Source organism: Protopterus annectens, chromosome 7.part0, assembly GCF_019279795.1.
Source record: "Protopterus annectens isolate FY-2018-M chromosome 7.part0, PAN1.0, whole genome shotgun sequence".
Lineage (NCBI taxonomy): Eukaryota > Metazoa > Chordata > Ceratodontiformes > Protopteridae > Protopterus > Protopterus annectens.
The window spans coordinates 142,004,448-142,017,550 of record NC_056739.1 but is presented as its reverse complement, the minus strand read 5'-3'; the positions used below and the strand labels follow the sequence as shown (position 1 = coordinate 142,017,550).

General features: G+C 44.2%; 1 protein-coding gene across 3 annotated transcripts in view; it reads right to left on the bottom strand.

Annotated features, from left to right (window-relative positions):
* The window catches only part of LOC122806292 (inositol 1,4,5-triphosphate receptor associated 2-like), a 386,988-nt gene that overhangs the window by 178,616 nt on the left and 195,269 nt on the right, over positions 1-13,103 (bottom strand). The gene's annotated exons all lie outside the window — the stretch shown is intronic.

The window sequence follows — 13,103 nt, the reverse complement described above, 5'->3', positions numbered from 1 at the left end:
GCCTGGAAACAGTGATTCCTATCATACCTTGCCTGCGCCTAGAATTCCTATGGTAGGCAGAGGCCTGCCACCAAAACAAGGGACTGCCATTCACACCACCCCTGCCACCTAAACCCTAACTACAGATGCATCAGACTATGCATGGGGGGCTCATCTGGCAGGGAAGTGTATTCAGGGCAAATGGAGCCCAAATCAAATGCACCTTCATATCAATCAAAAAGAAATACTAGCTGTACAGACTGCTCTGACAGCCTTCAAGGACTACCTTCATCCAAGACAACTACTGGTAAAGATGGACAACACCACGGTTATGTGGTACATAAACAAGTAGGGGGGTACACATTCCTACCCCCTCTGTAGACCAGCCATGGCATTGTGGAACACGGCCTTGAGCTACCAAGTACAACTACAAGCTCAATTCCTGCCAGGAAAGCAGAATATTCTGGCAGACGAACTAAGCAGAAATCTCATGGACCCATATGAATGGAAACTGGAACCATGGATTTTCAACATGTTGATATGCAAATGGGAGAGCCCAGACATAGATTTTTTTGCCTCACCCAGAACTACCAGTTGGACAAAGTTTGCACAAGAACTCATCACAAAAAAGCCTGGAAAGCCGTCCCCACCCCCAGCCAAGGAAATCACTGTAAAGAATTTCTCAAAAGCCAACTTTGTACTTCTCAAGACTGAGGTGGAATCCTTCAAAGCCCCTGGGCCAGAGGATAATACAGCCCAATACGCAGAATCCTTTACAAATGCATTCTATGAGCACCTGCAGGAATGCATCGATCGTGCTATCCCAAATAAAACCAAGACTCACTCCTCCAAAAACAGGAGACCGGTCTGGTGGACCCCGGCCATAAATAAGCTATACAACAGAAGGAGGAAGCTACTACATGACCGAGTAAAATCCCAAAAAGGGAAGGCATCTCTGATCAGTATTAGCAAGAAACTTCGATCCCTCATAAAATCATCAAAGGCCAGTTTCGAAAGAAAAATTGCCCTAGACACTAAAGATAATCACAAGGCCTTCTTTAGTTATGTCAGGAACATGGGCGGAAACTCCCAGATATGCTCTGAATTGTTGCATAACGGTACAAAATATACCGAACCTACAGACATAGCCAACATCCTGGCAGACAGATTCAGCGCAAACTTCTCCCCCCCTTACCCCCCAAAGGAGCAAATGCCTATCCCAACTGAAAGTAACCTCCCTGACATCACAGATGCACGGGTGAAAGCTGCCCTCTCCAAAGCAAAAAACACAGCATCTATGGGACCGGACGGTGTCCCAGGCTGTGTCTTACATGAGCTCCAAGAAGAACTGAACTCTCACATTAAGTCACTGTTCAAACTTAGCCTTACTACAGGATATGTACCCAAAGAATGGCATACAGCTACAGTGGTCCCACTCCACAAAGGTGGTGCCACAATGAACCCCGGAAACTATCGCCCCATAAGCCTGACTAGTCTGGTCTGTAAAGCTATGGAGCGTATTATCATGGAACTCATAAACAAAGACATTGGGAGCCTCCAGACACTGGACCCTACCCAATTTGGCTTTGTTAAGGGCAGATCTTGCCTCTTAAACCTAGTTGATTTGTTTGAAACAGTTGCCAAAGCCATAGATGAGGGCAAGGTAGTCCACACAGCCTACCTGGACCTCGCAAAAGCCTTCGACACAATACCCCACTTGGGCATCATAAATAAGCTTACCAGCTTAAATATCAACCCCTATATCACAAGATGGGTTGCAAACTGGCTCAGAGATAGAACCCACATGGTCAGAATCACAGGTGCCATGTCCGAATCCAAACCAGTTACAAGTGGCGTCCCACAGGGCTCAGTTCTAGGACCTCTCTTGTTCGGTATATACTTCTCTGAGGTTCAGGCTAACATGGGGGGATTATGGCTGACAAAGTTCGCAGATGACTGCAAACTGGGAGCCATAATCGAATCTCCAGCTGACACAAGCATCCTCCAAAAGGGTCTCACAGAGACGGATGCTTGGTGCCAGAGCCACGGCCTCAAGCTAAATGTTAAAAAGTGCATAGTCATCCCCTTTGGGAAAAACAAGGTGCCCACAAATTACCACATAGGTGGTAATCCACTAAGTACGGAAGAAGTAATTAGAGATTTGGGGACCAACGTAGATAGTAATCTCTCCTTTGATAATCACATTGCCAAAGTGGTTAGAAAGACCTTCTACATAGCCCACCTTACCATGAAAGGGTTTGCATCTAGATCAAGAGAGGTCATTGTGCCCTTGTACTCATCACTCATCAGGCCCATAATTGAATACAATGCCCCTTTTGGGATGTACCTTACCCGACACCTGCAGCAACTGGAGAGACCCCAAAAGTACCTCACCAAGAGGATCATGGGCTACAAACAGATGTCCTATGCAGCTCGACTATAGAAACTCCAGCTCTACTCAGTTGCTTACCACCTACTCAGAGGCGATCTATGCCTGACGTACAAAGCCATGTCAAACCCAGAATTAATGGACATGCTCCACCTCAAAAAATCCAAGTCCCTTAGAGCAACATGCTCCAGGGACCTAAACCTCAGCACAAAAATAAATAGGACATGCTGGAGGGACAGATTCATTTCCCAGAGGCTCCCCTCACTCTGGAATAGAATCCCAATTCATGTTAGACATAGCCCCTCACTGACCCTCTTCAAGCGAAATCTTGACACGTGGATGGGAAATCGCAAATTCACTCCTGGGATCTCTTCTGTGTCCCTGCTAGACAGAGGCACAGTAAACTAATCTTAAAAGGGTACCTTCTATGACCTACTTTACAGAGGCACAGTAGGCTAATCTAACAGGGAGGCGGAAGCCAAATACACTCTGGCTAGGCTTATAAATGCCCTAGGGCAGATAGCCTAGTATCTACCTATGAACCTATGAAAGTGGATGCTCTGTCCTTCAGCTGGAAGAACCTATCAGTCTATGCCTTTCCCCCTCTGCTCTCCAAAGTTCTACTAAAAGTCAAACAGGACAAACCAAAAATGATTTTGATTGCTCCAGACAGGCCACACCAACACTGGTACCCACTCCTGCGCAGTGTGTCACAAATTTCTCCATGGCACCTGCCTCAGACACCTTCCTTACTGTCTCAGCAGGAGAACCAAATTCTGCACCCTCAGCTCCAAACATTGAATCTTGCAGCTTGGCTAATCATTTAAATTCCCCCTTAGCATCCCTCAGCAAACCGGTGATGGATGTCATTTTGGAGGGGAGAAGACCTAGTACTAGAAATTCTTATGCTGACAAATGGAAAAGATTCTGTGCCTGGAATCAATCTCAAGGGATGAGCACAGCAGCGCCCAATTTACCTTAGATTTTGCAATACTTAACTGAGATGCTTCACAAGGGCCTGTCTTTTTCCTCCATTAAAATCCATGCCTCAGCCATTTCAGCTCATTACAACACAGAACCCCCCCCCCCTCTTTTCTCATCCTCTGCTAAAGCAGTATCTCAGAGGGGCCAAATACTTAAGACCACCTAAGAGAACTCCAACCCTGCCTGGGACCTTAACTTTGTATTGGAGAAACTCACTCTACCTCCTTTCAAGCCAGCTGCTACTGCAGACTTAAAAATTCTTTCCTGGAAAACAGCCTTCAATTTAGCAATTACTTCAGCTAGAAGGATATCTGAATTCCAGGCCCTTATGACAGTGGAGGCTTTCATCATCTTTCATGCGGACAGGGTGTCACTCAGGACCAATCCATACTTCATGCCCAAGGTAGTATCCAGTGTGGCTCTTAATCAGTCCATTCATTTACCAACTTTCTTTCCCAATCCACAGAACAAGGGGGAGCAGATTCTGCATTCATTGGATGTACACAGACAACTTAGATTCTAGTTGGACAGGACTAAATTTCAAAGAAAATCTGAACAACTGCTGGTAGCATTTGCTGCAGGGGCAGAGGGGAAGGCTATTTCAAAACAAACCATTTATAAATGGATAAGCCATTGTATTTATTTGTGTTATAAGCACCATGGAAAAAAACTATTCCTCAGGGGATCAGATCTCATTCCACCAGGGCTGCATCTACTTCTACAGCCTTTCTCAGAAGTGTCCCTACCAGGGATATTCTAGAAGCTGCTACCTGGAGTTCAGTTCATACTTTCACCAAGCATTATCACTTACCAATTTTCTCTAAATCCAGAGCTGGCTTTGCCACTGCTGTTTTTCAGGGCCTTATAGCTGGTCCTAATGCTGTATAAATCCATCCTCCCAACCATAGCTTTGTGAATCTACCCAAATGTAATGACTGCAACAGTGAATAACGAAGAACATAGTACAGTTGTGTACACTTACCATAAATGTAGATGTTCAAGTGTATTCACTGTTGCAGTCCTGGTTACCCTCCCTCCAGCCCCCTGTTTTTCTTTTACTATACCTCTACTTTCTTTTACTATGCTTAAAAGCCTTTTTGGTGTATTTGCTTTTGTTTGGAGGTAAATTTTTGTGTTGTTAATTACTTATATATTTTGCTCCCCATTTGGGGGGCACCTGACATCTGGGGCAAGAAAAATTGATGCGTCAGCTGCATGTTTTATACCCCTGATGACCTGACGTCATGGAAGAAGGGACAGCAACCAATGCAGGACTCAAAACTTTGTTAATCAGGCCGACTGAGGGCAACCTGCCTGCAGATTACCCAAATGTAATGACTGCAACAGTGAATACACTCAAACCTCTACATTTATGGTAAGTGTACACAACTGTAATTTCCGCACTTGACTGTCTCTGTACTTTTCCCTGTCTCATCAGGCTCCTCGAACGAATCTTGATAGGAAGTGGATTGTCTAATGTAAAACTCGTCATATTGTTGCCTAAAAAAACATTATTCCCCGGCTTCACATTCTTTCGTCATTGATCTAGTAGACCAGCAACTGAATCCTTCATTGTATCAGAAATACAGTGCATAGTAGCTGGAGGTTCATTCACGGCAATATGAGCTTGCTCAGTAGTTATATTCAATCCTGCATCCGCTGTGCTAGCAGACAGCAGTGGGACTGCCTGCTGTACTGCTGAAGTTGTTTGAGTAAATGGTTGAGTAGAGTTGCCGGCAACAGCACCTGATTGGTTATTCATCCCTCCAGAGGGACAAGAAAGATTTTGAAAATAATAATGCGTTCTCGTGACTGAGAGAACAAGCAAGGCCATTGTCTCGTGGTAATGCTCATCATATGAATAACCAACCAATTGGCTTAATTTCTGGTGTCATTCTAAGGGGATCCAGTTCCGGTTCAGCCTGGGTTGACATGATTGATAGCCCTCAATGCTTTCCAAGAGATGGTCCTCACCTGTCAGCCCTAGATTTTCAACTTCTGGCTAAGGCTCTTGCCTCTCCACTAGTGTCTTTTTAGGCAATGTCAAAAGGACAAAATTTCCAACATAAAGTCTTCCTCAAAAATTAATATCAGGGTCATGCTTCTAAATGCTAGGAGTCTTAACCTGAAGCTGCACTCGTTGAAAGGTGCCCTCACCTTGGAGGATGCTGACATCTCTCTGCTCACAGAAATATGGTTCAAGGCTGCAGGGAGCACCCCAGCTATACTGGGTTATAACACTTACCACTCACTCAGACCATTAGTTGAGAGCGGGAAATCCAAAGGAGAGGTTGTATCTATTTTTATTAAAGACAAATACCCATCCAAACTGGTACGCCTAAACGAGGCTCTCGAATTTCTCCACGGACAAATCTCTATAGGTAAAACTCCTTTACAGATTATTCAGTTATAGGACCTCCCTCCATGAACCAGGACATCCATAGTGCCTACCTGGACCTCCTGGAATCCCTCAGTATACCGCCGAACACCCTAATTACCCAGCAATAGATTGGTCTAACTACACCAGCAACTGTGTGCTCGCCCAGAGATTCTTGAACTTTGTTAACTCCAATGTCCTGGACTAGCTTGTCGACACCCCTACTAGGGGCCCAAACATCCTGGATCTGGTGTTCATAAACATGAGTAACCATTGCACAATCCCAATTATTCAGTCATCTCTAGTGAGAGCTGATCACCCTAGAAGTAACAGTAGTATCTGACCCTCCCCCATCCAGCTGGAACTAAACTAAAAAACTTCCCCAAAATTAACTATAATCTCTTAAGAAATGCTATTACTTGTGTCACAGCCACTGCCACTACTGAAGGCAACGATACCTATACCGAGGTTTATACCAGCACCTTCTACAAACACCTCCACAGCTGCATCGAATCAGCTGTACTTGATAGGATAAAACTAAGTTTTTCATATAAGAACAAGCCTGCCTGGTGGACTTCCACCATAAATGGGCTATATAACAGGAGAAAAAAAATGCTGTCCAAAGGCAGTGGTAGACAGTCCCCAAATTCTAAGGACTCCTTCGTTAGACTAAATAAACAAATAAGACACTAGTGAAAAAATCCAAAGCTGAACACGAATCTAAACTGGACATGCTAGCCAAGGGAAACCACAAGGCATTCTTGGGTTACATCTGCAACCTCAAAGGAAAAACACAGACATGTTCTGAGCTTCTCATAAATAGCAAAACATACACAGATGCTGGTGATATTGCCAACTTGCTGGCAGATAGGTTCAATGAAAACTTCTCCCACCTGTCACCACCTAACATACCACAAGACATCAATCCTACATGCCCTCCCCCAGAGATCTCTAAGGAATAGGTCCTAAATGCCCTCTCCAAGGCAAAGAACACAGCATCTATGGGACCAGACAACATCCCTGGCTGCATCCGAAACAGCTTAAAGCAAGACCTAGTGACACCTCTGTGTACTCTCTTCAACCACAGAATAAACACAGGGTATGTTCCCGCAGACTGGAAAACTGCCACTATCATCCCGCATCCACAAAGGGGGCTCCTGTATTGACCCCTGTAATTACAGACCAATAAGTCTAACCAGCTTCACATGCAAGGCCATGAAAAGCATCATCATGGACCTCATTAACAAGAATCTAGGCGATCTCGAAATCCTAGACTCATCCTAGTTTGGTTTTGTCAGAGGGAGATTGTGCCTGCTGAACTTGGTAGACTTCTTTGATACAGTCACCAAAGCCTTGCATGAAGGCAAAACCATGCATACTGCCTATTTAGACCTGGCTAAGGCTTTTGGCACCATTCCCCACTCAAGCATCATAGGTAAACTCATCCAACTGAACATAATATAGTCAGGTGGGTTGCTAACTGGCTCACTAATAAAACACACACATTTAAACTTGGAGACTCTCAATCCACCACCAGACTAGTAACCAGTAGAGTACCACAGGGCTCGGTGTGGGATGCCATATTGTTTGGAATTTACTTTTGGAAGTACAGTCTAAAACAAAGGGAATATGGCTAACAAAGTTTGCAGATGACTGCAAGCTGGGTGCAATCATTGAGTCCCCCAAAGACACTGCAACCCTTCAGGAAGGTCTTACTCAAACCAGCAACTGGTGCCAGAGTCACAGGCTCAGGCTAAATGCTAAAAAGTGCATCATCATCCCCTATGGAAAAGGAGACATCCCTGCCAATTATCACATTGACAACAATACCCTAAGCACCCAATCGGTGATAAGAGACCTGGGCACACAGACTGACAACAACTTAGCCTTCAACCAGCATGTTTCCACAGTGGTCAGGAAAACCTTTTACATAGCCCATCTCATAAATAAGGCCATTGCCTCCAGAAAAAAACAGGTTATAACCAATTATGAAATACAATGTGTCCATCGGCATGTACCTTACCAGGAACCTCCAACAACTGGAGAGATGTTAGAGGTACCTTACAAAGAAAATTCTAGGTGTCCAACACTTACCCTATGCTGATAGACTAAAATCCCTGTTGCTGTGCTCTGTTTCCTACAAACTGCTCAGGGGCAACCTCTGAGTGCCCTATAAGGCATCCATGGATCCTGCCCTGATGGAATTGCTACACATTAGCAAGACAAATGGCATTTGCTGCATCCACTCTAGGGAACTCAACATGAGAAGTGATATTAACAAAACCTGCTGGAGAGATAGGTTCATCTCCTAGAGGCTCTCCGTACTCTGGAATAGGCTGCCTGTCCTAGTGAAACAGAACCCTTCACTTACCCTCTTCAAGCATAATCTGGATGATTGGATGGGGAGTTGCAAATTCACCCTTGGGGTTCTACCTGTGTCCCTTATGGACAGGAGCAGCAGGTTTTTAGTCACGTCTGCTACTAGCACCATTAAAATAGGGAAAAAACTTGGCTAGGTGTGTAAAGGCCCCTGGGCCATTAGCCTAATAACTTCCTATGTTTCTATGATACCAACAGAGTTCAAAACAAGAAGTTATGTACTTACCATAATGTCCCATCAACCTATGGGTTTCAGATCCAACCTCAGATCTGAGTCAGACATTTTCTAGCTTAGAATCTGAAGCTCAAACCCCTCTCCTACTCATGCCTCATTCCCCCAGAATACTTCAGATCGAGTTTGCTGCTAACATATTTTCAAACTATATTGATATATACAATAATGTAAATAATATCAGAAAGTCATTAAAAGTTGAGTAAAAATCAGGAGCTCAACGAGGAACAGAGGTTCCTATTAGCATATCCATCAGATCACTCATAAGATGGACGGGGGGGAAAGAGAGTGGGAAGGTTCAGGAAGAAGGAAAATGGACATCAGAGATGGAGCGTTGTGGTGAGCACGTCACTTCTTTATCTGATGTTGTCAATTTTCATTCTTCCTTAACCTGTAGGACAGAGTCCCCAGCTACAGTAACCCAGGACGGCCTTCATGGAAGGATATTCCACAGCACTGCAGAACTAAAGGCATTCTATTTCTAGAATTAATGCCCACTTTATAGTGGGAAATAAAGGTGTGAGAACTTGACTAAGAAGCCAGCTGAACAAATATCATCAATCGAAATTTGTGTCCAAAAAGCTTGAGAAGTTGCCATTGATTTAGTAGAGTGAGCTTTGACTTGCTTAGGTAAGGAAACACCTTTAGATTCATAAACAAATGAAATCTTGTCTCTTAACCATTTAGCTAAAGTGGTCTTGGAAACTGGTTTTTCCTTTTCTGACATCTGAAAAGGATATGAAAAGCTGGTCAGATTTTCTCATTTTGTTCTGTCTAAATAAAAACATGGCTGTCTATGAACATCTAACAGATGAAGAGTATATTTCCCTTTGTTTTGGTAATTGGGGAAAAGACCGGTAAGTTGATAGAATGGTTAATGTTGTTCTCTGTAGCAACTTTGGATAGAAAGGATGGGTTAGTACATACGTTTACTCTGTCTTTATGAAAAATTAAATAAGGATGTTTGGATGAGAGAGCTTGCAATTCAGATACTCTTCTTGCAGAAGTGATAGCAATTAGAAAACAATCTTCCAAGATAGGAATTTCAAATCTACTTTGGCTGAAGGCTCAAAAGGGGGATGAACTAGTGTCTGTAAAATCATAGTTTGGTCCCAAGGAGGTGTTGGATCTTTAACTGGAGGGCGACATAGGAAAGTACCTCTGAGAAAGGCCTTACACAATTTAGATGAAGCTAAAGATGAGGAATTTTCTCCAATATGATAATTTGAAATGGCTGCTACTCACAGTAAAGTGACTCACCCCATCATGAAAAATATGAGCAACAAAATCTAGAATCGCCGAAATAAGAGTGGTAAAAGGATCTAACTACTTCTGTTGAGCCCATATAGAGAATCTTTTCCATTTGCTTTTATCAGTTCTCCTAGTAGATGATTTGTGGGAGGAGATCAGAATGTTTCGGACCAGGCATGAAAGTTTGGAAAATCTAGCCATCATTGGAACTGGAGAAAAATTTTGCCCTGATGGAGGGGACAGCAGAACTGGACGTGGTTCCAGCATCCATGGAGGGCAAATCAGATGAGACCAAAGGAAGGAGAACCGATTTGTCAAGGTCAAAAGAGCCAAATGACGATCACCTTACTCTTCGACCTGAGTGCTTTCCAAAGAAGTTTGGGGATCAAGAGAAGAGGTAGGAAAACATAAAGTAGACCTGGTGGCCAAGCATACACTAGAGCATCTCTGGGTGACTGACCCTGATGGTGAATCAAGGCAAAGAACCTGCTGCATTGGTTGTTGTGGGGAGATTCAAAGAGATTGCAGCACAGCTGACCCATTTTTGGAAGATCGTGTCCACCACTGACTAATTCAGAGCAATCATAAGGCATCAAAAAGCCTCTGCTGAGCCTGTCTACTAGAATGCCGCACTCCCCCGGAATGCGCATTGTGTTGAGAAAGCGGTTGACAGAGATCAGCCACTGGTGCACTCTCATTGTTTTTCGACACAGGGGGTAGGATCTGGTTCTCCCTTGTTTGTTGATGAACCATACTACTGACATATTGTGACATATTATGACATATTGTCCATTTATATCACAATAGTCCCTAGAGAAAGAAAGTTGTGAAGTGCCTGCAATGCCAGAAGGACTACCCACCCTCATCTCCAGGACATTGATATGCAGGTAGGTCTCCTGTGACATCCATGTGCCTTGGACTGTCTGACCCAGGAAATGCCCACACCCCACCTGGGAGTTGTCTATGGTCAATGTGGCATTTGGGGGGGAGAGAACAAAGGAGCATCCTTGTAGAATCTCCAAGGAGTGAAGTCACCATAGAAGAGAATCTTTGCACATTCCTGATAATTTTATTGGGTAGCTTAGATGGTGTTGGTGTAATGACCACTGGACTGCTAAGGTCCATTTCAGAATTCTCATATGTAGCTGTGCTGTTGGTAACAGGGTTATGGTAGCAGCCATGGAGCAAAATGCTCTGAGTACTAGTTTTGCTGGAGGAGGTGGCATTGCTAAAATCTGTCTGATATGTAGTCTTAAGGTTGAAATGGAAATAGATGCATGACTGCAGAATCATACACCAATGCACTGTATGAACATGTACATAAATGCATGGAATTAGCCATATCCAACAGAACCAAGATGCACCAAAAAAGGAAGCCAATTTGGTGGTCCCCTGACATTAATAAACTCTACAATAGAAGGAAAAAACTGTTGCAAAAAAGGTAAAGTCCCAAGACTGGAAAAACTCTATCACCCTCAACAAAAAGTTGAGATCCCTCATCAAAACCTCTAAAGCCAGCTATGAAGGCAGAATTGCAGCAGACACTATAAACAACCACAAAGCCTTCTATAGTTATATCAAGAATCTTATAAATAATAAATACCCAAGTTTGCTCTGAGTTACTGCACAATGGTACCTCCTATACTGAGCCAACAGATATTGCCAACATATTGGCCGACAGATTCAGTGCCAACTTTACCCTTCTCTCTCCCCCTAAAGGACCAATCACAATACCGGAGGAATGCCAGGCACCCAGCATTACTGCAGCACAGGTTAACACTGCATTGTCCAAGGCCAAGAATGCAGCTTCCATGGGACCCAACAATATCCCTGGATGTGTTCTACATGAACTACAAAGTTAACTGGCACCTCACCTGTGTTCCCTGTTCAATCACAGCCTCACCTCAGGCTTTGTCCCTACTGAATGGTGCACTGCTACAGTCAACCCTCTCCATAAAGGGGTAGCAACTACAGACCCTGGAAATTATCTCCCCATTAACCTGACAAGTCTGATATGTAAAGCTATGGAGCACATCATCATGGACCTAATTAACAAGGATATAGGAAATCTCCAAACTCTAGATCCCACTCAATTTTGTTTTGTGAAAGGTATATCATGCCTGCTCAACCTGGTAGACTTCTTTGAGTCAGTCACCAGAGCTGTGGATGAGGGCAAGGCCATTCATACAGCCTACCTTGATCTGGCCAAGGCCTTTGATAACATTCCCCACTCAGGAATTATTGATAAACTCACCAAACTAGGCATCAACCCCTATATCACTAGGGTGGGTTGCAAATTGGCCCACAGATAGACCCCACAGTGTGAAAGTGGCGGACTCCAAGTCAGACTGCTGACCAGTCATGAGTGGAGTCCCACAGGGATTGGTTCTTGGTCCTCTCCTGTTTGGTACCTACTTCTCAGAAGTCCAGGCCAACATGGAGGGACTGGCTGACCAAGTTCGCAGACGACTGCAAGCTGGGAGCCATTATTAACTCCCAAGTGATGTAGACATCCTACAGAAAGGCCTCGCTGAGACCAATGACTGGTGTCAAAACCATGGGCTTAAGCTTAATGCCAAAAAATGTGTTGTCATCCCCTTTGGGAAAAACTCAGTTCCCTCTAATTACCACATCAATGGGAGCCCACTGAACACTGAAGACATTATAAGAGATCTGGGGACACAGGTTGACAGCAACCTCTCTTTCGACCACCACATTGCCACTGTGGTCATAAAGTCCTTCTATGTGGCACACCTCATTACCAAGGCTTTTGCATCCAGGAAGAAAGATGTCATCATCTCTCTCTACTCATCCCTCATTAGGCCAGTCATTGAGTATAATGTCCCATTTGGCATGTACCTCACTAGACACATGCATCAGCTGGAAAGGCCACAAAAGCACCTCGCAAAGAGGATCCTATGCCTTAAATACATGTCCTACACAGACTCAAAAAACTCCAGGTATTCTCTGTCTCATATAGTCTACTATGAGGCGATCTCTGCTTGAGTTACAAAGCCATCTCTGACACAGCTCTGTTAGAAATGCTACATCTAAAGACATCCCAATCCCCCTGCACCACACACCCCAGAGACCTCAACCTCATTACCACAATTAACAGAACATGCTGGAGGGACAGGTTCATAACCCAGAGACTGCCCATGCTCTGGAATACACTTCCCATACATGTCAAACAGAGCACTTTACTGGGCATCTTCAAGAGAAATCTTGATGAGTGGATGGGAAATAGAAAGTTCACCCCGGGGATCACTCCAGTGGCACTACTTGATACAGGCACTGGGAACTAATGTTGGGCAGCACAATGCCAGGGCACTTCTATGGGCTAGGCTTGTAAAGGCTCCAGGGCCATTAGCCTAGTACGCACCTATGAACCTATGAAATCCTGTCTGGAGGTAGGAAGGCCAAGGTTTTGGTTGCATCCAGACATGCTCCTATGACGTCTATGTGTGAACTGGCTGTAACTGAGATTTTTGCATGCTGATGGTTATGCTCAA